The following is a 23,865-nucleotide window of genomic DNA, read 5'->3' as shown; positions in this document are numbered from 1 at the left end:
CAATGGTTCAAATGATTTATGTTAGCATAACTCCAAGCGGCAGAAAATGTGAGGAATCAATTATGATTATAAAGTAACTATCTGGGCCAACACTGGAGTGCGGGACTGAGAGTGTGTGCCTGTGTGTGTGTGTGTGTGTGTGTGTGTGTGTGTGTGTGTGTGTCCATAAGAGAAGAAAGGCAGTAAAGGGAGGAGAGTCCAAGTGGGTAGAGAGAGCGGAAGGGCAGGAGAAGAAAAATGTGGGAGGTTGGCCAGGTGGGAGGATGGCAACTTGCTCAGAAATCGATGGGGGCAGTGTGATGTTCCTTAAAAGCCACCCCAAGAATAGGAAGGTAGTCTCTGTATATGGGACTTTATCTGATTTGCTTTCTGAGGTGAGCGGTAAACAGCATAAAAGCCACTAGTGTGTATAGTGGGAAAGGTGGACTGATTGATGATATTGCTTTGATCAGGAACGATGATGTGTTGTTTGTATGTGAAGGAGAACCATTCACCGATCCTCAGACAGAGTCTAACTACCTGAAGGGTTGACATGGACTGACTTACACTAAATGTTGGAAGGCGTACTTTACAGCCACATGGAGCACTTTACTGAATACAGAGCCCGACCGTATGCTGGCCCACATGTTTAAGGACAAAGGTGTCTGAGGAAATAAGAAAAATAATAGAGGAGCTTTCTTTTTCTTTCTTTACTTTTTAAAAAAATCTTTCCCTCAGGGAACTTACTTGAAATGGCAGGAGAGATAAAATAAATAGAGGAGTAAACTCACATAATTTACCATGGGCTTGGTAAGCACTGTGGAGAAGACTAAAGTAGGAACAGAAAAAGGTACACTGAGCCGGAGGGGGAAGAAGAGAGTATTACAGTTAAAATCAGATGTCAGTGAAAGTCTCTTTGGAAGGTGATATCAGAGAAAAAGACTTGAATGAGGTAAGGGAACAAGCTGTATGCGCATATGTGTGTGTGTATGTGTGTCCATGGTATAAGGAAATTGGTCCAAGAAAAGGAAATATGTTCCAAGGCAGGAGCTGGGAATGTGCCTAATGAGCTTTTCTTTAAAAAAAAAAAATTAACTTTTATTGTATTTTTTTCCCATTGCCATTTAGTCCCCTTGTATCCCTGCCCTGCGGCCATCATCACACTGTTGTCCATGTCCATGAGTCCGTTTTCCTCAGAATCATGGAGGAGCTTTCTTAATTAACCAAAGACCTGAGTACTTTGAGCCCATTTTGAACTACTCATGTTACAGACAGCTCATTGTAAATGATGGCATTAATTTACTTGCTGTTTTAGAAGAAGCCAGAGTTTTTGGTACTGACCCATGGGTTGAACAGCTAGAAGTGGCAATAAAGAATTCTCAACCACCAGAGGATTATTCACCAATATCTCCAAAGGAATTTGTCCAATTTCTGCTAGCCACTCTGACCAAATCAGAATTACGTTGCCAGGATTTAAATTTCAGTGGCGACGATCTTTCTCCTTTGGACCTTTGATACTTTAACTTCAAAATGGTCAATTTAAGCTGTTGCAGTCTTGCTCATGCTAATTTCTGCTGTGCAAATCTTGAACGAGCTGATCTCCCTGGATCAGTGCTTGACATAAAAATAATTTTTGGTTACAAGGGAAAATTAAATTTTTAGTCTATTGAGAAAAATAAAACTATCTAGGGACAGGATGATTTAAACTTGTCTAATGATTATATGTGGCCTTCAATGGCCTTTCTATATTCATCATTGGTACACCAGAACAGGTGACCAGACCAGTAGAAACTCAAAATAAAATTTTCTTAAAAAATCAGACAATATCTATTATTTTGTACCATTTCTAGTGTAAATACCTAATTCATTCAATGTTTTCCATTGTGTAAGTGGGAAAATAAAGGATTCTTACCTCTTGTTAGCAACCATAGGTTTATAAAGGTACTGTGTGACAGACAATAGTCATAAAAAGTAAAATCTCATTTAGTGATTATGTACCTAAAATTAAGCATGTAAGTAAAGAGAAAATATCATTATGAAAATATAAGTATATGGTCACATATACGGAAAGAAACATCTGGTAAATTTCACTGACAACAGGGTGGATTTTGGCAGATAATATTTCAGATGTTACTGATTGGAAGTAATAAACTGAAACTACTAAAATTTAAGTGACTCTTAAAGTTTATACAACTTTTTAGTGGCAGACCAGGTTTTTAAATTCACTCATTGATTCCATTAAGTCCTAGAACTTAGTCCATTAAGCCATGCTACCTCCATTTAAAACCTATTACCAGATCTTTTACATGGTCAGAATTCAGTGTTTGGAGTAAGTAAATCCAACATAACTGAAGTAGCATATTTCTAAATAGCTGCACACATATTTGCATATGAATTGCTACTCTTTTATCTTTACATAAGTTTTAAGTTTATGAATTGGTAAGAATCCTACATAGCTCAGGATTTCTTTCTACGTTGTTAAAATGCTCTCTTTCATGATTATTTTCAGAATGACTGATGTTAGCTTTGCACATGCTGTAGGCTGAACTGATGTCTCTTAAATCAGTGCTTGATAAAAGGAGGAGGTTAATAAGGCATGGATCATTACAATTGCAGACCCATCCTAATTTATACTAATGATTAACAGGACTCACAGCAAATAAGAGCTGGTGATTTGGAAAGTGAAATAGTTTGATTAAAAACAATGAATATTAGAAAGAATAATAATTTTGGTGTCGATTTCTGATTGATAAACCATCAATACAGAAAACAGAATTGCTTATGAATAGCTTATGTGAATGAGAGCATTTACAGATTCATAATAAATCAGGTCCCATTACAGTGAACTCTACAGGAGTGTGGCTATGGTCCTTATACTATAATTTTGATAAAATATTTTCTGAGAAAAGGTAATCTTTTGGGCTTCTTTGTTATATGAAAAATTTTATTGAAATAGTTTTATCATAATAGGATTTGACTATAGATGAATTTCAGTTTAGTTACTTTCTTTGGAAATCAGCACATAATATTCTTGTTAGAATTTCTCTTATATTAGAAATAACAAGAGCCTTGAATATAAAGAGAGCCTGAGGCTTCAAAGTATTTCTTGAGAATTATCCCAGCATCACAGATGCTAAAGAAGAGCAAACCAGATATTCTTCAGAACCATCTAGAGAGAGGTGGGAAAAACCCATGTTTCTGTATCTAAAATCAAATGGAGATTATATTGAGTGTTCCTAACTCTAAGGAGATTTTTATATTAAGCACTGATGCTATGTGGTAATAGTGTGGGTGTGTGTGCATGCACATGCATATCTGCGTGTGGTGATATAGGCAATGCATAAGGTGGCTTTTGAGAAATTAATCTTTACTACTATGATATAACACATTTAAAACATTTTATTTTAACACTGGTAATGACAAGCACAAAAAGAGCTGAGAGGGTAGACACCTTTAAGTGTGAAGTGATTTTTAGTGTCCTTACAGTACTTAATTAGGTTCTATGAGGTACTGCTGGGAAGGAGCTCTTGTAGTCTCTAATTACAGCATTTATTATCAGTCTTAGTTTACCACATTGATACCAAAGCTCTGTTGCTTTGGTGTTAAATTGGGATATCTAATGCCGTCTCTGGCAAGTATGTGCTGGCTATTTAGGAGAGGAAAAGGGCTGGCGTACTGCACTTGTGGTGTGGCAAGCCATGAATTATTTAACCCTGAAGCCAACCACACTGCCATGGATGGGAGAAGATGAGCCGTGGTGGGAAAATTCAGAACTGTAAATCACCATGTCGAGAAGTGAGTCTTTTGAAAGAAGTTGATCAAAGTTCTTTTCTAAAGAATGAGAGATGTGTTCTTGGAAATGTAAAACACTATCACTAACTGATGAAGACTTGTGTAGATGTGCATATTAATATAGAAGTAGATACATGAAGAGAGAGGGATGGAGACAGGGAAGAGTGAGCAAGCATAAAAGGTTACATATTCAATTGAACATATTTCCCACAGGGGTGCTTATCTGAAGATGGTTCACACCCAAACAAACCAACCAACCAACCAAACAAACAAACCAACAAAGAAAGAAACAAACATCTGCAAAGGATCATATTGCATAACTTAGATGTAGATATCCAAACTTTATCAGAATGCGTAGGAATGAATTTTTGTAATTGGTATACCCCAATATTGTCTAGTGGTTAAAGTCCCTCAGGACATGATTTGGGATTTGGTTTGAAGCAAATTCTTTTTTCATTTTTTAAATAAGCCCTTCCTTTAAAAAAAAAAACTTATTTAATCAAAAGATAAGTATTGAGAATTGATTACTTGGGAATCATATCAATTGATAGAGACTAAAACATCTGGTACTGTTCCCTTTATCTTCTAGAGATAACCCAATTAGAAATGTACTTATTAATGTAAAAAATGTACTGTTTATGGTAAAAATTCAAGGAACATAGTATATTAATGTAAGTAAGTACCCTTCCCATGTAGTCTACAAATAATTTACAGGAATTCATTTTTAATGGTTTTTATTGTCTTCATGTATATATTTGTCTGCTTTTATATCTTATTTTTGTTATTTAGAAATATATGGTTGTTTTATTCAAGTACTTAAAAGACATACAATTATTATAAAAATGAAGAGTTATTCAATCTTATTTCAAACTCCTTCACCTTTACCTGCCTTACACTCTAAGTACATATTTTATATATTTGTACATTCTTCTAGGGGATCCTTATGCCTTTTAAAATAACATATGGTCAGCTGCAGTAACTGGTTTATCAATCTTAAGAACTGTGTACTGTACGTGTTGTCTTTAAACTTTCTCCTGACTATTGCTGGTTATATTCTCATTTTCATATTGTCTTTATTTATAGAATATACATATTTTTTCACCATCATTCCCATAATTGTTTACCTGTGTTTCTACATTTTAGAAGTTTTAATGCTTATCATCAATTTTTTATTAAGTTGTTTCTATTCATGAGTTAATTGGCTGTGTTTATTCTGGAGTTATTTTTTTCAAGAGGAGTTAGTAGCCTCTAGGCCCTGAATTCTTGTATGTGTGAAAATATATGTCTGTGGTTTTTATAGTTGAGTAACTTCACTGTGCATAACAGTCTTGGATCATATTTTAAAAGTTGATTTTATTTTTAATATCTGATTAATATAAAACATACAAATACACATTCCAATTAGGGGGCATGATAATAAACCAAACACCAGTGATCATACCAGTCAGCTTAATATCCAGCATACTACCATCGCCTTTACTCTATCTGACCCCTCATGGCTTGTCCCTCCAAAATGTATTGCTCTCTTGCAGAGGCTGCTGGCAGCCCATTACTTTGGGTAACCTCACTGTGGCCAGGGAGATTCCTTCAGGTGGAAAATTTTGACTTGAAATGATGGAATAGTTTTATACCAAACTCTTTCCCTGACAACTGAGGGGGGAGGGGAGGAGCTAAAATCATTTCTGATGCTTCAAAGGGTTAAAGTGATGCCGTGTGATACAGATCCCAGTACCACCCCTCTGCCCCTCCACCGTCCCACTGCTGTCTCTCCTGGACCTCATATATGTCTACTTAGGCTACGATGAGGGAGCCTTTGTTCATTCATGCAGTCTATTTTTAAAATTGGTTTTTGAGGTAGACATATCACCTGTTAACTCATTTTGAGCTTTGACTCAAGTCTCTATGCCTCCCCCCATTGCCCTCAGCTACAATAAAGAGCTATGAGAACTAAGCCAAAGCAGTTTCCTTCTCAGGGCCTCTTTTCTGATATGTAAAATGAAAAGGTTGAACCAGAGGAACTCTGAATTTCTTCCAGCTTTAGCCTCTTTAAGTTCTTAAGGGATTTTGCTTTGTACTTTTTATGTAGGATCTCTCACCCATAGCAATATCAGAATGTAAATCTGCCTAGAAACAGTACATTGATTAAACAACATAAACTGTGCAGATAATTTTTCTCAGCTGTATAAAGCTAATATTCACAGATGTCTGAATACTGAGTGGTTGGTGTGTGGCCATATATAGCCAGTAGACTATGCTGGGCTGTAATGGTCCAGGAGGTAGAAAATAAGTTCAAGACAAAAAAAAAAAAAAAAAAAAAAAGTAGGAAAGTGAGTGAGAGGAATCAGGAATGTGGATTTCTATGCAAAAACTGTCCATCTCTCTCTCTCTCTCTCTTTTTTTTAACCCAGAATGCCTAGGTGCTATCAATCCCTCATTTAATTTCATATACAAAGAAGAGAAAGAGAAACATTTTAAGAATAGTAAGATGAAAGGCTAAGTAGAGCATGGAGAGAAACTCTTAAGAAGTGTGGTGACAGTAAAAGGACTGAGAGACTTGTAGATTTCCCACTGTCATGTATCAACACAACCCTGGATTTTAAAACACTTATTCTCCTCTTGTCCTTACTCTGCGATCTTTCAGTTTTTATCTAATACTAGATTTACATGGACTGGATCACGAGATGATTATAAATGATGGAAAGGCCATACATACCAGAGGCTGATTCCATTTAATACTTGAGGATGGAGAGAATAGATAAGAAAGAGAAGTGAAGCAAAGAATGGTTGCCTCACTGACCATGAGTTAGATGTCCATAGGAGATGCCTCCAGAATCTAATGTAACTTCATCCATGATTTTCAAGAAAAGTGAATAAGAATAGAGGAGCTTCTGCTGTACCTTTTTATTCTGGTTCTTTATGAAGCATAGAATATTGACTTACATGCTATGTACAGGACTAGTTAATATGTACTTTTTGTGTAATGTATGCTAGACTTACCAAGAGATAATTTATTTTGTTAGAGACTGTACTGGACCTCCATTTCCTATCTAACAATATAATATAAAAACGTATAGGCAAAAAATATCAGAAATTTTTAAAAGTAGAAATTTGTACAGATCCTAAAGACAGTATAATAACTGACATTAAAAGTATTCTGATATTGTTTATCTGACATCTTGTAAAACAAAAGGAAAACATTTTACATGTATTTGTCAGTTGCATTATCCCTATAAAAATTGTATTTGAAAAAATACAATTTTTCAAATATCAAACTCCTAAAAAAATAACACTCCATAGGATTTTTATAAAATCATAGTTGTTCTTGAAAGTAAAAGAATTTAAGTGAAATTATCAAGGTGACTTTCACTATTACTGTTATTTTTGTCTCCAGCAACTAATGACAACCTTTTCCCATAGAGCTGAACATAAATTAAGTGAAAGCAGTGCCACCTACTTCTAGTAATAAATAGAAAGGAGACAGCAATGGGGACTCCCTACTATTTTTCTTTGCTAGTGTGTCCTAGGAATAAAAAAGAAAAAATATCTAGTTCATCATTCATATTTTTAGTAAATGTACTCATTTTTACACCACCCCAAATGTAAAGTATTAGTACATTAAAAAACAAGGTATTTTCACATATTATGTGACAATTCACAACATAAAACTGAAGGAAGGTATCTGCATTTTCACACAACTTTGATTTTGCTGAAAGAATATCAGCTTGTTAACTTCAATGAATGAAATATATCTTTCTAAAACAATCATCAATTTCATCTACATTTAAATTATGAAGAATAATTCCTCAGTTCAGTTTAAAATATTTTAAAGTGATGCAATATATCACTTTAGTTAGGTAGTGAGGTTGACAGACAGACTGTGGAATCAGAGGCAATTATTTTTATTCCATTTAAGAGCTGTGTGCCTAGGGACAAACCATTTTCAGTTCCCTGAAACACACAATGGGAATAATAAGGCAGACCTCCCTAGTTTGTTGCAAGGTTGTGCTGGAGACCTTAATTCATCCATCCATCCTTGATAGAACCCCAGTCATTTTGTATGTTTGTCCCTACAGGCTGAACTGGGGTGAGCATAGCACCCAAGCTGAGCCAATGAAACTTCTATTACTGAAATTTGGAGTTGTAGGAGGGTGATTGATTGTTTCACTCTTTCCAAAAGCTTGAACCAGGACCTATGATAAGCTTCCTCTCAAACTCATCATATGGACCAGGAAATAAGAGGAAATGATTTAGGAGAGGAAAAAAAAAATGAGTCAGATCTAGAGAGATGAGTCACAAGCAAGAGTTCAAATAGCTTTCTATGACTTCCTGGTGCTTACCCATCTTTCTGGCTTTGCACTTCATGTGAATTTTCTGTATAGAAATAGAAAGCTCCTTCCTGCCAGTACTAACTTGAGTTACTTTCTTTGATTTGCAACCCCACAAGTCTTAGTATAAGAGTTAAGTGAAAATGTTCCTAGAAAAAAAAATTTAAAAAACTTTAAAGCAATTTTGAGGGTTGTCACAAAATTCTAAAAAATACAGAGAAACAGTTGAAACTTATTAGTGTCTATATTAGTCTTCAAGAGCTGCCATAACAAAATGCTACAGGCTAAGGGGCTTAAACAGAAATTTATTTTCTCTTAGTACTAGAGGCTAGAAGTACAAAATCAAGGTACCTTCAGGGTTGGTTTCAGGTAAGAGCTCTCTTCCTGGCTTGTTTCTTTTCAATTCCTCATGGTCTTTTTTATATGCCTGTGTAAGGAGAGAAAGCTCTCTAGTGTCTCTCACTCTTTATGTAAGGATACTGCTCCTATTGGATCAGGGCTGCACCCTTATGACTTCATTTAACCTTAAGTGCCTCTCTGGAGGTCTTATATATAAATACAGTCTCATTGGGGGTTGGGTCTTGACCATACGATTTGGGAGGGGGGTACAATGCAGCCTATAACTGTAAGTAAATGATGTATTTTACTGAACACATAGCTATAGAAAGCAGAATCCTCAGCAGCAATTTCATTTGGAGTTTCCTGGCCTTCATCCTGTGACTGCACCCTGTGCCAGGGAAATCACCTATTGAGGTGAGAATTCTAGATGGTTCTTTGAAAAGTTTCATTAGCTTTCTAAACAATTAAATTTTCTAATATTACTTGGACTACCCCCAATTTTTTTTCTCAGAGCTCAGGTTATTTATCTTCTGGCGCAACAGGTAAGAGTAACTGGTGACAAGTCTAGTGCATTCATTTTTAGTACAACTTTATCACCAGGGTCAGTTTCCTAGAAATGCCATCTCCTTAGCAATCTTGGAGTTTAGCCTATTTATATCCAATCCTGTACCTATACAAAGGTAAGACATTATTATAATTATTTTCATTCAGTTATAGTGATGTAGAGCCTCTCATTGAAGTCAACATTATTGGTCTTCCTTCAGCAAATCTAATGGGCTTGAAATAAAATATAATGTCTATATTAAGAACATTAGCAGAAACCTTGGAAGGATGTCAATCTAACATTTCTATAGTCCTACCTTGGATAATGTTCTTTGGAAAAATTACAAGTAATATATTGTAGGAAACTATTAAAACAAGCATAATCCGACCATTTCCCCCAGTTACTTTTAGGCATCAGAAGAAATCTCAGGCTGGCCCCTGCTTTCAGACTTAGCTGGGAATCCCAGATAAGTCTAGAGGAATGTGTTTTCTTTCCAGATTACCATTCAACATTGACAGTTTAGGCAAAGATGGACTATGCTGTTTGGAAGCTGCCAGGACAAAATTTCACTTTACTCTTGGTTCTGACAACCACTACTGCAAACACAAGACTCAGGTCATCCTCATTTTGCAGACACACATCCTCTTTCGTTACTTTTCTACCACCTTCCCTAAGACCTGAAAAATTCTTTTCTGTGTAGTCTGACACTCACAGACAGTAATCAGCAAAATCCCCTATGTTCTCTTCCGTCAGTTTCTGAGTGTTTTCTTCATCTACTTGACCTAATGAAATCTAGCTTTTTCCCTGAGTATGTGTGTCTCCAGAAATTTTATGAATTATTGGCTATGAGGCCTTTCAGAATTCTTTACCACAACCTTTATGTAATTGATATCCCTAGATCTTCACTGTCTAATATGGTCATCAATAACTATATGCACTTCTTAAGCACTAGAAATGTAGCTAGTCTAAACTGAGTGTGCTATATTTGAAAAATGCACAATGAATTTTGAAAACAGTATAAAAAATGTAATGTATTTGATTAACAATTTTTTATATTGATTGTTGAAATGACACTATTTTAGATATATGGGGTGAAATAAAATATAGTATTAAACTTAATTTTACTTGTTTCTTTTTCCATTTTATTGAGGTTACTGCAAAATTAAAATTATATGTTCCACATTATATTTCCATTGGGTCATTTGCTCTCACTCTTTCACAAAATCCTCAGCATTTAATTTCATATCGTCAGACACTTACTATCTGCCTCCCCCCTCACTGTCTCTAGTCAACTTCTAGTCCCAAAACTGTTCCTCCTCCTCTTCCTCTTCCTCCTCCCCTCCCCCTTCTTCTTCTCCTTCTCCTTCTTCTTCTCCTTCTTTCTTTTCTTCTCCTTCCTCTTCTCTTCCTCCTCATCTTCCTCCTCCTCTCTCTCTTTCTCTCTCTCAAGATTTTATCTCTTAGTGTCATTCTCATATCCTATCATAAAGTCCTTGTGATTTCAATACCCACCTAAATAATCTTTCAATAACTGTGGCCTCTCACTTCTTTGACTTGCTGTTGGCTAATGGTTTTCTCCCCTCTACTTTCCCTTAGGCACTCATTATCATGGTCATATGATAGAACTTGTCATTACAAAACTTTCAATCCCTCTATAATTTCAGATTTCAAGCAGTCTACTTATTTCTTATTTTTCTGCCTATCGCCCAACTTCAACAGTCTTTCCTTCCCATGTATTGATTCTAATACCTGTGCCCACTTTTTTAAAGTTTCTCATTGTCCTCGGTCTTCCTCACTCAATTTAAATGTCATTATCCCTTGTTATAATCCCTTCCTTGCATATATTATCCACTTCCTTGCCCTTCTCTCACTTTTGATTATTCATCAGGAAAAAACTCAATTCTGTTTAAATGTAATTACCTACCTCCTCCATTACTGGGTTCTTGAAGCCAAACAGATCTAGATGGAAAATCCCCAGTTATCTACCTGTCCTCATTTTGGATCCATGACCATGAAACTTAATTGTGTCCCTAGTCCTGCTGAACAGTTAGGTACTCTCTCATGTGACTATCTTATTCTCTTTCTTTTTAAACCTCTATACCCCTTTTCCATAACCACTTTAATCATATGACATTGCTTCCTAGTTCACTAGGATAAGAGAAATAATTGAAAGAGTATTGTCACCTCTAACATCCCATCTACATACTGAATCTGAATTTATACACACATACTCTGCCCTGATACTACTGATAGATGGAGTGTTTCTGCTTTTAGGTACAATCCCTCCATCTGAGCCCTAGATTTTATGTCCTATTATTGTTAAGTAGAATAGATAGTAAACCAAGACAGGGAGGAGGAGGGAAACATGTCTCATCCACTAGCTCAGCAGTCCTGAGCCTGGTCTGATAAGATTTCCAGGCATTCCAAAAATCACAAGAAAAACCAGGATAGTGCAGACGGCAAGGAGCCCTTGAAATTCTGTATGTATCATTTCTACTGGCTGGGCAAAAAAGCTTTTGAAACAGTGTACTAATCCCAAGGTTAGAAGGGAGAGGAGGAGAGGGGACTTAGAAGCTGGCTACAAGCATAAAAACTCCCAGATCTCAATAGTTGGACATTCAGACTAGTTGGGTGCCCACTTGCAGCTTTGTGCTCAAGTATATAGAACAAACATACAAACAAACGTACTACCTTATTTCCACTATACCTGAGACACTCAGACTAGATGGGTACCCATTTCCAGGCTCGTGCTCAATAAACTTGCTATTTCATTTTCATTGTATTTGTCTCTCACCTGAATTTTTTTCTTGTGAGCAAGGCAAGAACCAAGGAGAGGGAGTCCCAGACTCAGGCCTTCTCAGTAATACTTGCATGCTGTTCTTTCTAAGTGTCTTTTGCCCATCTTTTCTTATCATTTTCACCTCTAAGCATTGGATTATCAAAGAGCTCAGAGTTGAACTTCTTTTCTGTAAATTGTATTCATTCTTTTAGTGATACAATTCAATTTCATGGCATTGAATATAGTTTTGTATTTCTAGCTTATACATCCCTTTGAAATTCAGAGTCAAAATCTAACAGCTTATCAATATTTCCACTTAAATATCTAATAGACATATTGTCCATAGAGAACTCAGGTTTAAAATATCCAATATCTGATTATCCTCCCAAACTTGGTCCTCATACACTGTACTCAATATCAAATAGCAAATGACAACCAAATATTTCTAGTTGTTCAGGCTAAACAATTTAGCGGCATCTTTACTTCTTTTTCTCCCAAATACCACATCTAATCCATTAGTAAATCCTGCACTTCTACCTTAAAAACATGTCTAAAACATGACCATTTCTAATTAACCCATTTGTTACTTCTCTGGCCAGTCCACCACCCACCTTTTCTCGTCTAGATCTGCAATAATTCCTTAACTGTTTTCCCTATTCCAAACTTGTGCTAGTCAGTGTCCCCACCCCTTCTATTTGCTACACAGAAACTAGTGTGATCTTTTCTAATCTTGTCAGGCCAAGTCAATCCATAGTCAAATTCTCCAGTAGCTTTTTATCACGTTCAAACTGTAGTCATATCTAACCATGGCCTTTAAGGCCACATAATTTGTTAGTTCTCTGACATGATTTTCCATGTCATGTTTCTTCATTCACTCAACTTCCTGTTATTGGTCTCCTTTCTATTATTACAATATGATAGGCACAACCCTGCTCAGGGATTTTTAGTGGGTAAGAACAGGAGATAAAACTACAATGTCCCTGATAATTTAGACTTTATCCTTTAAGCACCGGAGAATAATTGTAGGTAATTGTAGGTGAAGAGATAAGTCAGTCTGTATTTTGGAAGATAAACTATATGTTAAAATTATGTAGGATGGATTAAGGATGGGAGAGAATCAACATAGTGTAAAATTTAATGGTATTTTTTGAGGTTCCTAACTAGGTTTTGAAAGAGAGGTAAGATGGATATGAACACCATTTTGAAAATAGAATTGAAAAGCTCTCTCATTTAATATACTCAATTGAGAAATAGGGAAGAGTCAAAAATGGCTAAGGCATCCAATTTACTCTGAGTACCTCTCTGAGCAGAATCAATAGAAAAGGTGTCTATCATCATCACTTTGGGCTTCTATAACCATAGACTAAATAACTTTTAAACAACAGAAATTTATGAAGTCTGAGATTAGGTTGCCAGCATAGTTGGTTTTGGTGAGAGCCTTCTTGGGAACTGCAATCTTCCAGTTGTATCCTCATATGGCAAGATAAGAGCAGGCTAGTTTTCTTGGCTCTTCTTATAAATGAACTACTCTCATTCATGAGGGCTCCACCCTTATCCCAAAGGTGCCACATTCTATTACCATTACAGTAGGGATTACGATTTCAATATATATATTTTGGATGGATACAAACATTCAGTGCACAGCAGCGTCTCATATCTACTCTTAATATTCAATCATGTCATCTAATGTCCATAGCATGATGTTTTGGTTCTAGTCTACATTCAAGTGTTGCCTTAAGTTTGGTATATCAAGACCTTATAAAGACCATTTCAGGGGAAATTTAATTTATATTAGAGACATTGAGACCACTCCAGAACACTGCTTCTCTGTAAATGCACTGACTACTACTTATAAAAAGGGAACTTAATGCTGCAAGAAACCTTTTTTTTTTAAATGCCACTTAAACAAGGTCCAATTATGATCTAATAAATTGAATACAATAACAAGTAGCCAACCTTTCTGGACTATAAAGTGTTTAATTTGAAACAAAAAAGTCTTCCTAAGTATAAGACTTGTACTCTTTTAAAAAAATAATAAAGAAGTTATCAATACCCTGTCTTTTGGATCACTCTTTCAGTAGCTTGCCCCTTGACAATTATCACTGGCTGTGATTTGTCTGTGTCCCAACCTTGTGTACTGTTGGAAGGGCCTGGTTTCACCCTGTTTCATACTGTCTATGACTGAGTCATCTTTCTAGTGCAGGACTATGATCTTGGATCCCAGCTGCCAAATCTACACCCTCTCAGAAGAAATCTAGCAAAAGGTTCATTTATATATCACTTGAGAGAACCACTTTACACAAAAACCTGCAATGTGTGTCAAATATTTTCTGACTTCCTAAGAGGCCAAGGATGTTTAGACCGGGACTTTGGTCATTTCATGTGTAGAAGCTGCCATTTCTGAAGCAAATACTTTTGAAATATTGAATGCCAATCCTTAGAGCTACTACTCTTGGTCTCTAAGGACTTGAGAATCAATGCTGTTACCTGGGTAGTTTATTTAAAGACAGTTTTATTGTTGCTGTGCAATCTGAGTGTTGTATTGCATGACAGGTGATTCTTTTGTAGTTGAAAATTGTTTTTAATTTTCATGGCACATCACATGAGCTCTCTTCCTTTCTACATTGCTGTGCGTATGAACACATAGAAGTGAAATCTTTTATGATGCAATTTAACATTTCACAAGAATTTATCAGCTACTGTGGAAATATGGCAAGGGAAAGAGAGAACTTCATCATTTGGGTTCAGTGCCTTCACTACTGATACATTGTAGGGTTATTATGATTTATTACTGGATTTGGTAATAACTTTTACTTATTCATTTCTTTATTATAATTCATGGCTAGTGCAGATAATGTAGAAAATACAGAAAATAAAATCATCAAGAGTCCAAAGAAATAAAAGTAGTCTCTTCTGTACTTACATATGTACTTGCATATATGTTTCTGAAAATAGAATGTATGTTGCTTTGTAACCTGAACTAAGAATGTTTTAATTGAAGTCATTACTAAATCTATGAATAGACATATCTTCTGCCAGAGAGCCAAATGATGGAAATAATTTTTGATAAAAAGAAGAACTGAATATGTGTTATTGTAACATTGAGTACTAGGAGAAAAGGTTCAGACATCTGTGTCTGTAAAGATATCATATATTAATAGTTTAAATTTTAAAGGGTTCAGGCTGGCTTTCAATGTGATATGTTGACCATATATAAAGACTACACTAATCTTTGGAAATTTTACGTGAGTGGAGTTGCTCCAATGTCTAGTTAAAACTCTGCTGTAGTTTGCATAACTTTTGGCTTAGATATTTTATGGATTGAATGTTTGTGTACCTCTAAAATTCATATATTAAAATTTTAATCCCCATTGTGAGTCAGTAGGAGGTCTTAGGCTTTGAGAGGTAATTAGGTCACGAAGATGAAGACTTCATGAATGAGATTAGTGCCTTCACAAAAGAAACTGCAGAACGTTACCTAGTGCATTTCACCATGTGAGGATGTAAGAAATTGCCAATCTGCAGCCTGAAAGAGGGCTCTCACCAGACGCAGACCATGCCAGCATCCAAATCTAGGACTTTCAACCTTCAAAACTGTGAGTGTTAATTTTCTGTTGTTTTTTTTTTAATAGGTTACCCAGGCTATAGTACTTTCTTATAGCAACCCAAATTAAGACCAATATATTATGCATAAATTTCTAATTTATCTTGACTTTAAAAATAATTTATGTGCATACGTACAAATTATAGATTGATGGTGAACAATTCTAGGACTCTCAGAAGCATTTTGTCTTGCTAATTTATGCTTAAAATTACAATAATTATAACTATCAATAGGAAAAGTTTGATAAACACATAATGTTAATTTTATGGAATTTCCTACAATATAGCAGAAGCTAGTTAGACCCAGAAGAAGGAGGACAGATTAGTTTTATATCTACCTGCATGGTTATGAAATAGCCATCTTTTTCGATACTGTTGCTATAGGAACCCCAATGCTTCCTTGAGTTCACCTGTCTGTGTGCAGTGGCCCAAAGAAATGCATGGGCAGGAATTTATAGTATAGAAAGAAAAATAGTTTAATGTTGAATTAAACAATAAGGAAAGGGGAGCTTATACTCTTAAAAAAAAATCTGACTCCTTGCAATGGTGTGTAGGTTACAGATTGTATAGGGCAAAATCACAAGACACTGTGAATTAGGGTGTATGGGGTTGTGTTGAAAGCTGATTGGTCCAAGGTGAGGTAAAGGTAATAAATCATTTCTTCAGATCTTAAAGACAATTCTGAGATTTTTTTTTCAGCATCCCTCTATCTGATCTCATGGGAGAGTAGCCAGAATGTTGTTCCTTACGGTTCAGGAACTGAAACATAAGTTAGGTCAAAATGTCATCTTTAGCCTGAGAGAGGTCCAGACCCTGTGATTACTAGTCATCTCTAGCCTACTGTCTTCTGCTGCCTTTGGGGTTGCTGATTATCTGGGGAAAGGGCTAGATCTCTGGAGATATATATATTTGGAGAGAGAGGGGTATGATTTCTAGAGCTAGACTCTTAAACTAAGTTTAATCACAGTCATAGGGACCCTCCATTTCACTGTCTGTGTTTATAAGCCTGACTACATGATTTGTTAACCTTTTGCTTTTAATTGTCAGCTCAAATGAAATACTTTATCAACATCTCTTAAAATGATTAGAAGGAATTGTTTTACTTAAGCCTGTTTATTTTCAAATGTAATCATTACAAAAATTGTATCTGAAAATAATTTATGCATTAAGAATATTACTTGCCTCCAAATGCAACCCAAAGAGGGGGACTGTTTAGTAATTTATAATATTTTGAAAAATAAGGTCTTTATATACAATAAAGCACTTCTAAAATGGAAAATACTGCTGATAATTTCCTCATATTGCTGAAATATATGGAACTGTAAGGCAGCTAGATATTACAAATAGCACTGCATAAATTGTATAAATTTGAATAGAGCAGATTTGAAATGAGTAGAAAGAGCAATGATTATTAGCATTTTAAAGTTTTGCCATTTGGCAAAACACAATACACTCTCCAAAAACATATGTTAACTTGAAAAAGTTGGATCTGTTCCTCATGGATCACATTTCTATAGAGGAATCAGAGAATTATGCACTAAAATTTTAGCAGCATATCAGCATCTAGGCCCAGATTTGAGTTAGTGGATAAGCAAATCAACCAATAATGATTGAAGCTCCTAATGACAAACTCTAGAGTGAAACAAACATTTCAAAGAATAAACTATCCTTGAATTTCAAGCTTTAAAGGTATCCTTAGATATTGATAGGCTAATAGTATTAAATAAAATTAAATTTAAACTTTTCTGATTTTGAAATATTTATAATATGAATTCAACCACAAACATTATCTTTAATGCTTTTTTATTAGAGTATTTACTACATATTTATTAAAAATGTGTGCCAGTTAAAATATGTTATATGCTTTTCATAACTTTAAAGTGACAAATATTGTTTTCTATGCTTAAATTTCTTAAGATATGGATATTTGAATGGGTATATTAGTGGTTTTAAACCATTTTGATAGCTTGTGAAAAATCATCTATCATTAGTCATTCCTAAAATAGTATGACAATCATAGGTCTAAAAACTATTCATGTTACATAATTTAAACTAAATTAAAATTTCCAGGTTTTTTAATTTATTACTCTTTGATTTAAAATTAGTTTTGTGTTTTCCTAGAAAATAAAACTTTAGTTTTGCTATTTATTGTGATTCATAAATCTCAACAGAGAAAAGTAAGTGGAAGTATTTGGCCTTTTTTCCCCTTTCCCCCATAAGTACATCTCACTTATTTCACTTGTTTGGTTGATTTGATATACATTAAATATTCTTCTGAGGTTATTTACTCAAATTAAGACACAAGAAGATAACATTAAAGTGAAGTAGATGCACTACCTGCACTTCACAATGGTAACTGTGAAAACTACTCTAAAAAGTCAGAAAGTCTAATCAAATAAAATCAGATAGAGTCCAGAGCTGAATCATGCAAAAAAGACTATGGATTTTCAATCTGACTCTATGATCAAAATGAATGAAGTGTGCTGTGCCTGCCTTTAATAGCTAATGCCTTTGAAAGCTCTATTAGCTTTGAAATGTGACTAAAGTTGGATGGAGGTGGGGTGGGCAATGGAGGGAAACCATATATTAAGAACAGTAGAAAGAAACTAAGAGTATTTAGCTTGGAGGAGAGAAAACTCTAGGGGCAGGTATGAGAGCTATATTAAAATAATCGACAGGCTTCAATATAGAAGGAAGATTAAACTGTAGCAAATGATTCAGGTTATTTTACATGTGAAGAACTTTCAGTTCTGAGATTATACGATTCTGTGAACAATGCTAACCTCTTTAGGAAACAATAATTGTGATTGCTAATAAATGGCAATTAACTTAGTGTTTAATGACCTGCTTTTCAAGAATTCTCTCATGGGTGACCTCGGTGTTATCTGTGTTCACCAGCAGTGGTGAAAACATCTGAAAAGTGATGCTGTAGCAGAGAAATATAATTGGGCCTTGGGGATTTGGAAAGCTCGGTGGGTTTAGTCCTTCTGAGAAAAGCATAAGCTTAGAATCGCCAGATCTTGGCGTATGTTCTCTTCATGTCTGTACCCAAGATCTAAAGGATGGTATCTTGGGCTTATATCATTCAGTTGAAGTCTCTGAAGGATGGATGACAGGCCAATTTTTAAGCCTATTAAGTGAAAATTATGGTATTGCTGACTACAGACTCGAAAAAATTTTAGTAATTGCCACAGTGATTTAGGATCGTCCCCCAAATGCAGCATTGTGAAGCTCATTGCTATTGAAACCAGCAACAATGTGGCATATAAGCACAAAAGGCAATATTTACACATACTTACATTTTTCTATTTATAATTAATTAATTGAATCATTGTTCATAACCCCCAGATTATGCCTACTGTAAATATTTACAATGGCCATGCAATTATCTCACGCTTAGTGTATGGAGATGCGCTTTCTTGGCAATAATGAAGTTATTTAAAGCCCTTTACAGATGGTGTATAATATAAGGTTCAGTTGGTAAGGACAAATTCCAGTTAACATTTCATTAATTTAGAAGAATAGGATTGATAAAATCTTAAATATATAAAGTAAAATGATCATTTAAATGAAAAGAGTTTCTGACAGCACTAAGATCAGCACATAGAAACAACAAAATCATCTTTAAATGAACCTCCTAGGAAACATCATTGATTCTTCACTTCAGAGAAATCATCATCCTTGGGGACTTGGAGCAATAGATATAAATGCTGGTTTTTAGAGCATCAAAACTGCTTTCTTCAAAGAGGACAGTTTAAGGAGATGAAACGATTCTGAGACCCTGTCAAAAGACCTTTTGGCCTCTTAAGAAGTCGATGGAATTTGACATGCATTGCAGGATTTGTAAGGTAGCTCCCTTGAGACATATTCAACAAGAGTGTCTGACTGATGATAGTTGTTCTAAGCCATCTATTTCCTTAAATCTTTAAGAATGTTTTTATTTATTTAAAAAGCAGAAAGAACAGGAAAAAAAGACAGGAAAGGCAAGGCATGTTCTGGTAAAATGATGTTTGCATGATAACATACAGTGCTGATGGTCCTGTTTTCTAGCCACAAATACAATAAACATGTAAAGGAAACTCAAGAACACTATTATGGTGCTCACAGCTAATGTTTCAGGGATCTTCAGGGAAGAACTACATATGCTTTGAAAAAAATGTGTTAATAAAAAGAAATGATAATTGAAGGTCACCTGATGGTTACATTCCATTTCTAACATTCCCACCAATTTTCTTCCTGTTGTTATCAAGGAAAGCATGCACTTACCAATTAGAGAGTCATCTAAAAAGTAAAATCAATACTAATTTCAATTATTTTTTCTATTAAAAAAAAAATGAATCGACCTTACCAAATTTCCTCTTTAGGCAGAGGTAAATGGCTTATTGCAAACAGGGGAGGTGGTTTTTATGACACGTCATAAAAACAGTGGAGGAAGTTAACTGCTTAATGTCAGTTGCATTGTGTCATCCTAACCCCTGAGTTGAACACCACCAACAGTTGTATTACATGCGAGTTGAGCCTTGATTAGACAACTGTGTATATATTGGGGCCTTCTCCTGAAAGGTTTAGTCAACTTTAAGGAGAGAATGGGTTTTTCTCACTGTACAAAGGTGCAAGTAGGGCAGTTTTAGTGCACGAATTTCAAAGCTGTGTTCTTTTCTGCCCCTAGCATTTGTTAAGGCAAGTAAATATTAATAGCAACACCAGATTTTAGGTTTGTGCCTTTTCTGTAAAAAGCCACATATTGGAATCTGGGAAATAACAGGAAACAGAAGTCATTGCTTCTATTTCAAAGCTGCAACAGTCAAATGTCAGGTCCTCCCCATTCCTGTGACATTTTAAGTAGGAGCTGGTGGAGAACGAGAGTACCCTGGGAACTTCTTAGTGAGCCGATTACATCATGCTTTTACAGTAGCCTCTAGGCACATATGGTTACTTAAATTTGAATTAACTAAGATTAAACATCATTAATGATTCAGTTTTTAATTCAGTCACACTAACCACAGTTTAAGTGCTCTGTAACTGTATGTGACCTGTGAATTTTGTATTGGCTAGAGCAAAGAGAGAATATTAGTTACCATAGGAAGTTCTATTGGGCAGCACTGTAAGGGAGCTTATTAAATTTTTTTTTTAAAGCAGTGGTCTGAATGTTGAGAGACCATGGTTTGAGTCAGGGTTAGCACTATTATGTGTGACCTAGAACTAGTTTACTTTCTCTTTTTTGAGTTCAGTTTCTTTCTTTTCAAGTGAGGAGGTTGTCTGAAAAACCACAAGGTCTGTTCAGCGGTGATGAACAAATACTACAAGGCTCTGTTGCAAAATACAGTTAAGAGTCGCCTCTCACACTGAAATTTGACTTTGGTTTCTTTCAGGGGTCAGGTCCATTTGGCTTCAAATGAACAAATAAGCAAAACTCTAAAGTGTCACTGCTTATGAGAATATTGTTCAACACATAAAAATACAGCGCTAAAAGATTTTTCATTATCTGTATTATCATTCAATCTCTAGTGTCATTTGAATTGATATTAAGCTTGTTTTGGTAGCCATGGCCAACAGGAAAGTTTAAAAGGATACCATAGTTACATTTGTGATTTTTATTGAGAACCGTTTTCACTAGGGAACTCTCAGGCTGTCTGATTAAAATGGTAAAGAGACCTTTTACTGCAAGAGCTCTGACAGTTATCCCCTTAGCAAAGTTTGCTTTTGTGATAATTACACCTACTCTTGTTTACCAAATGAATCACTTTTCAGTGCTGCTTTTAACCTTGACTGGCTTCCCTTTGATGATTATTTTTTAGCTCTGATGAGATGTTTAGAAACACAGTGCACATTTTCTGCTGCACTTTTTCAAGTGATGTTTACTCTTGGTTTTTTTTAAAGTCAATTTTAAGGTTCATTTTAGGGGGCAGTTTAACTTGGGGGAGAATATCAGCAATATCAATGATCTCTTTCATCTGCAACAGAATGAATGTGTGGTGGTTAGTCAGGGTGATGATACCTAATTCCTATATGTCCTTTAGGCACATAGATTCCACCCAATACGCTAGGTATTATTGGAGGAAGAGTTAAGAGGATTTAGAGATCAAGTGATGAAGGTGAGGCAAGTGGTTCCCCTAAGCTGGGGTGGGTTGGGCAGGGCAATTTTCTCCATAAAGCAACAAAAATCTCCCTAAGATAGAAGAATGTGGAGATGCCGAAATCGTGTTTAGGAATTCAAGTTCATGGTTTTATGTACCAGTGATTCTAAATATAACACTTGATAATCCTAAGCAAATGACATATGTTTCAAGTACCAAAGTAGAAGGTCCCATAACAAACTGGGGACCTATCTTCATTTTGGGAGACACTAACAATTTTTTTTTTTTAAACGATAGCAGTGGAGAAGGTAAAAAAGAAATCTAAAAAGGTATCAAGAATTTTTGGAGGTTTCACAGGAGTGGCAACATTAGTGGGACAAGAGACAACCCCAGAGACAGGCTTGGGAGGAGCCGCCACTGGGCAAATCCCGGTAGCACTGGCATGGAAAAAGCTGGTTCCTGAGGCCATTAAGATCCGGGACCCCGGTTAGAAGTTAAAGGAACCTGAGAGAGGAGAGTTGAAGTCCCAATAATTTAATATTGCTCCTCCAAGAAGAAACATTTTGAGAAGGCACAGCAAGCTTGGACATATACAAGCACGAACATATTGTGTCTGTGAAACTGTCCCTATCTTCTTTGGCCCCCTTGCACTTTGCCTTATCTCTCTCCCTTTCACAGTCAAATTTACAAAACACCCCTCATCTTTGGTGCAGGTCTTGGCTTTCTGCTCAGTCCTTAGCCACTACATGTGGCTTCTCCCATACCTCTCCACTGAAACAGATCTCATAAAAATCACCAATGAATATGGAGACAACAAAACTACCCACAATGGATTCTGAAAATACATAACTTTTTTGACCACATGACCAATTTTCCATTTTGAAACATGCACTTACCATAGCTTTCATAGTGCCATACTCTTATTCTTTTCCTATTTCTCCATCTTCTGTACAGGCTTTTTTTCCTAGAGTTATATCTTAATTATTAGAATCTCAGTTCAGGGTTTCTTCCTTTCTCATTCTATACACTCCAGGAAATTTCATCTACTCTCAAGGTTCAGCTGCCATCACGATAGGAGTGAGAGCCAAATATATACTTATAGGCCAAATTACCCTTTAACCTTCTAACAGAACATACCTATGACTTGAATTCATTTTTTTACCATCTATTTACTTATATTCCATTATTTCCTTTTTCATTAAATTACTTTATTCCCTCAATTACTTAGAAAAAGATACCTAAGTATATTTAACTCCATCTTGACCTTATATCCCAACCTCCTAATGACAATCTATTACTTACCAAGGCCTATTATTCTATCATCTAACAGCCTATTGATTCTACCATCAAAAGCCCACATTTTTTCTATTCCTTTTTCTACTGTCCTTGATAAGGATTTTGTCTTAAAAAAATTTTTTTTCAATAGTTTTCTGTTTCAGCCCTGGCTGGTGTGGCTTAGTGGACTGAATGCCAGCCTGTGAACCGAAGGGCTGCCAGTTCAATTCCCAGTCAGGTTGTGAGCCAGGTCCCTGGTAAGGGGCATGTGAGATGTAACCACACATTTATGTTTCTCTCCCTCTCTTCCTCCCTCCCTTCCCCTCTGTCTAAAAATAAATAAATAAAATCTAAAAAAGAGTTTTCTGCTTCACATACCATAGTATTTTGTATTTATGGTTCACCTACTGTAAAAACAAAATAATTTTTTTGCGGCACAAATCTGATTCAGATAATCCCCTTCTTGAGATGCCTAGCAATTCCTCATTGTCACGACAAAAATGTTTCAGCTCCTCAGCAGGGCTGGTAAGACTGTGTGGGACCTTTGCCCTACCTCATTCCTGGGAATACTCCCCCCTCAAACTCAATGCTTCAAACTCTGATTTATTTTAGTTCTCTATTTTTCACATTTTCTCTTATCTAATAACCTTCACACATGTTGCTTATTGCACACCACCTACCCCCTCTTCTGACATTGTCCTCACCTTTCAGATCTTTCCTTAGTAGGCTCTTCCTGACCTTTAGACCAGGTTGGGCACCCTCAGTAGCAGCTTTACAGGAAAACTTGGACTTCCACTAGCATACAAATAAGATGAATTTGATTTTTAATTGTCTGTCTTTCCTACAAATTATAATTTCTGTGAAAGCATGAACATTGTCAATTTCACTTGATATTACTTCCATAAATGGAAGCAAATATTCTCACACAAAAAATTATTGAAATTAGTGCATGAGTTATGAATATATATGGACATTTTATACTACACACAATACACATAAATATACATATCTAAGGGGGTCCCCCCAAAAATGAAATTATCTTCTGGAGGGCAGGTACCTTGTAGTACAGGATCCCCCTACTAGATGAGTATTCTAGGAATCCATTTGTATCAGTGCACCAGCTGGCATTGTTGTGAGAGGTTGCGTTTGGCT

At 35.7% G+C, this 23,865-nt stretch overlaps 1 pseudogene; it reads left to right on the top strand.

Annotated features, from left to right (window-relative positions):
* The first annotated feature begins 263 nt into the window (after positions 1–263).
* LOC129079830 (BTB/POZ domain-containing protein KCTD9-like) lies at positions 264–21,929 on the top strand (annotated as a pseudogene).
* Positions 21,930–23,865: the final 1,936 nt, after the last annotated feature.

Source organism: Pteronotus mesoamericanus, unplaced genomic scaffold, assembly GCF_021234165.1.
Source record: "Pteronotus mesoamericanus isolate MK-2021 breed Mesoamerican mustached bat unplaced genomic scaffold, CSHL_Meso_final contig_82, whole genome shotgun sequence".
Classification (NCBI taxonomy): Eukaryota; Metazoa; Chordata; class Mammalia; order Chiroptera; family Mormoopidae; genus Pteronotus; species Pteronotus mesoamericanus.
Note: the sequence above shows the minus strand (reverse complement) of the source record. Positions and strands in the feature narration are given on the sequence as shown.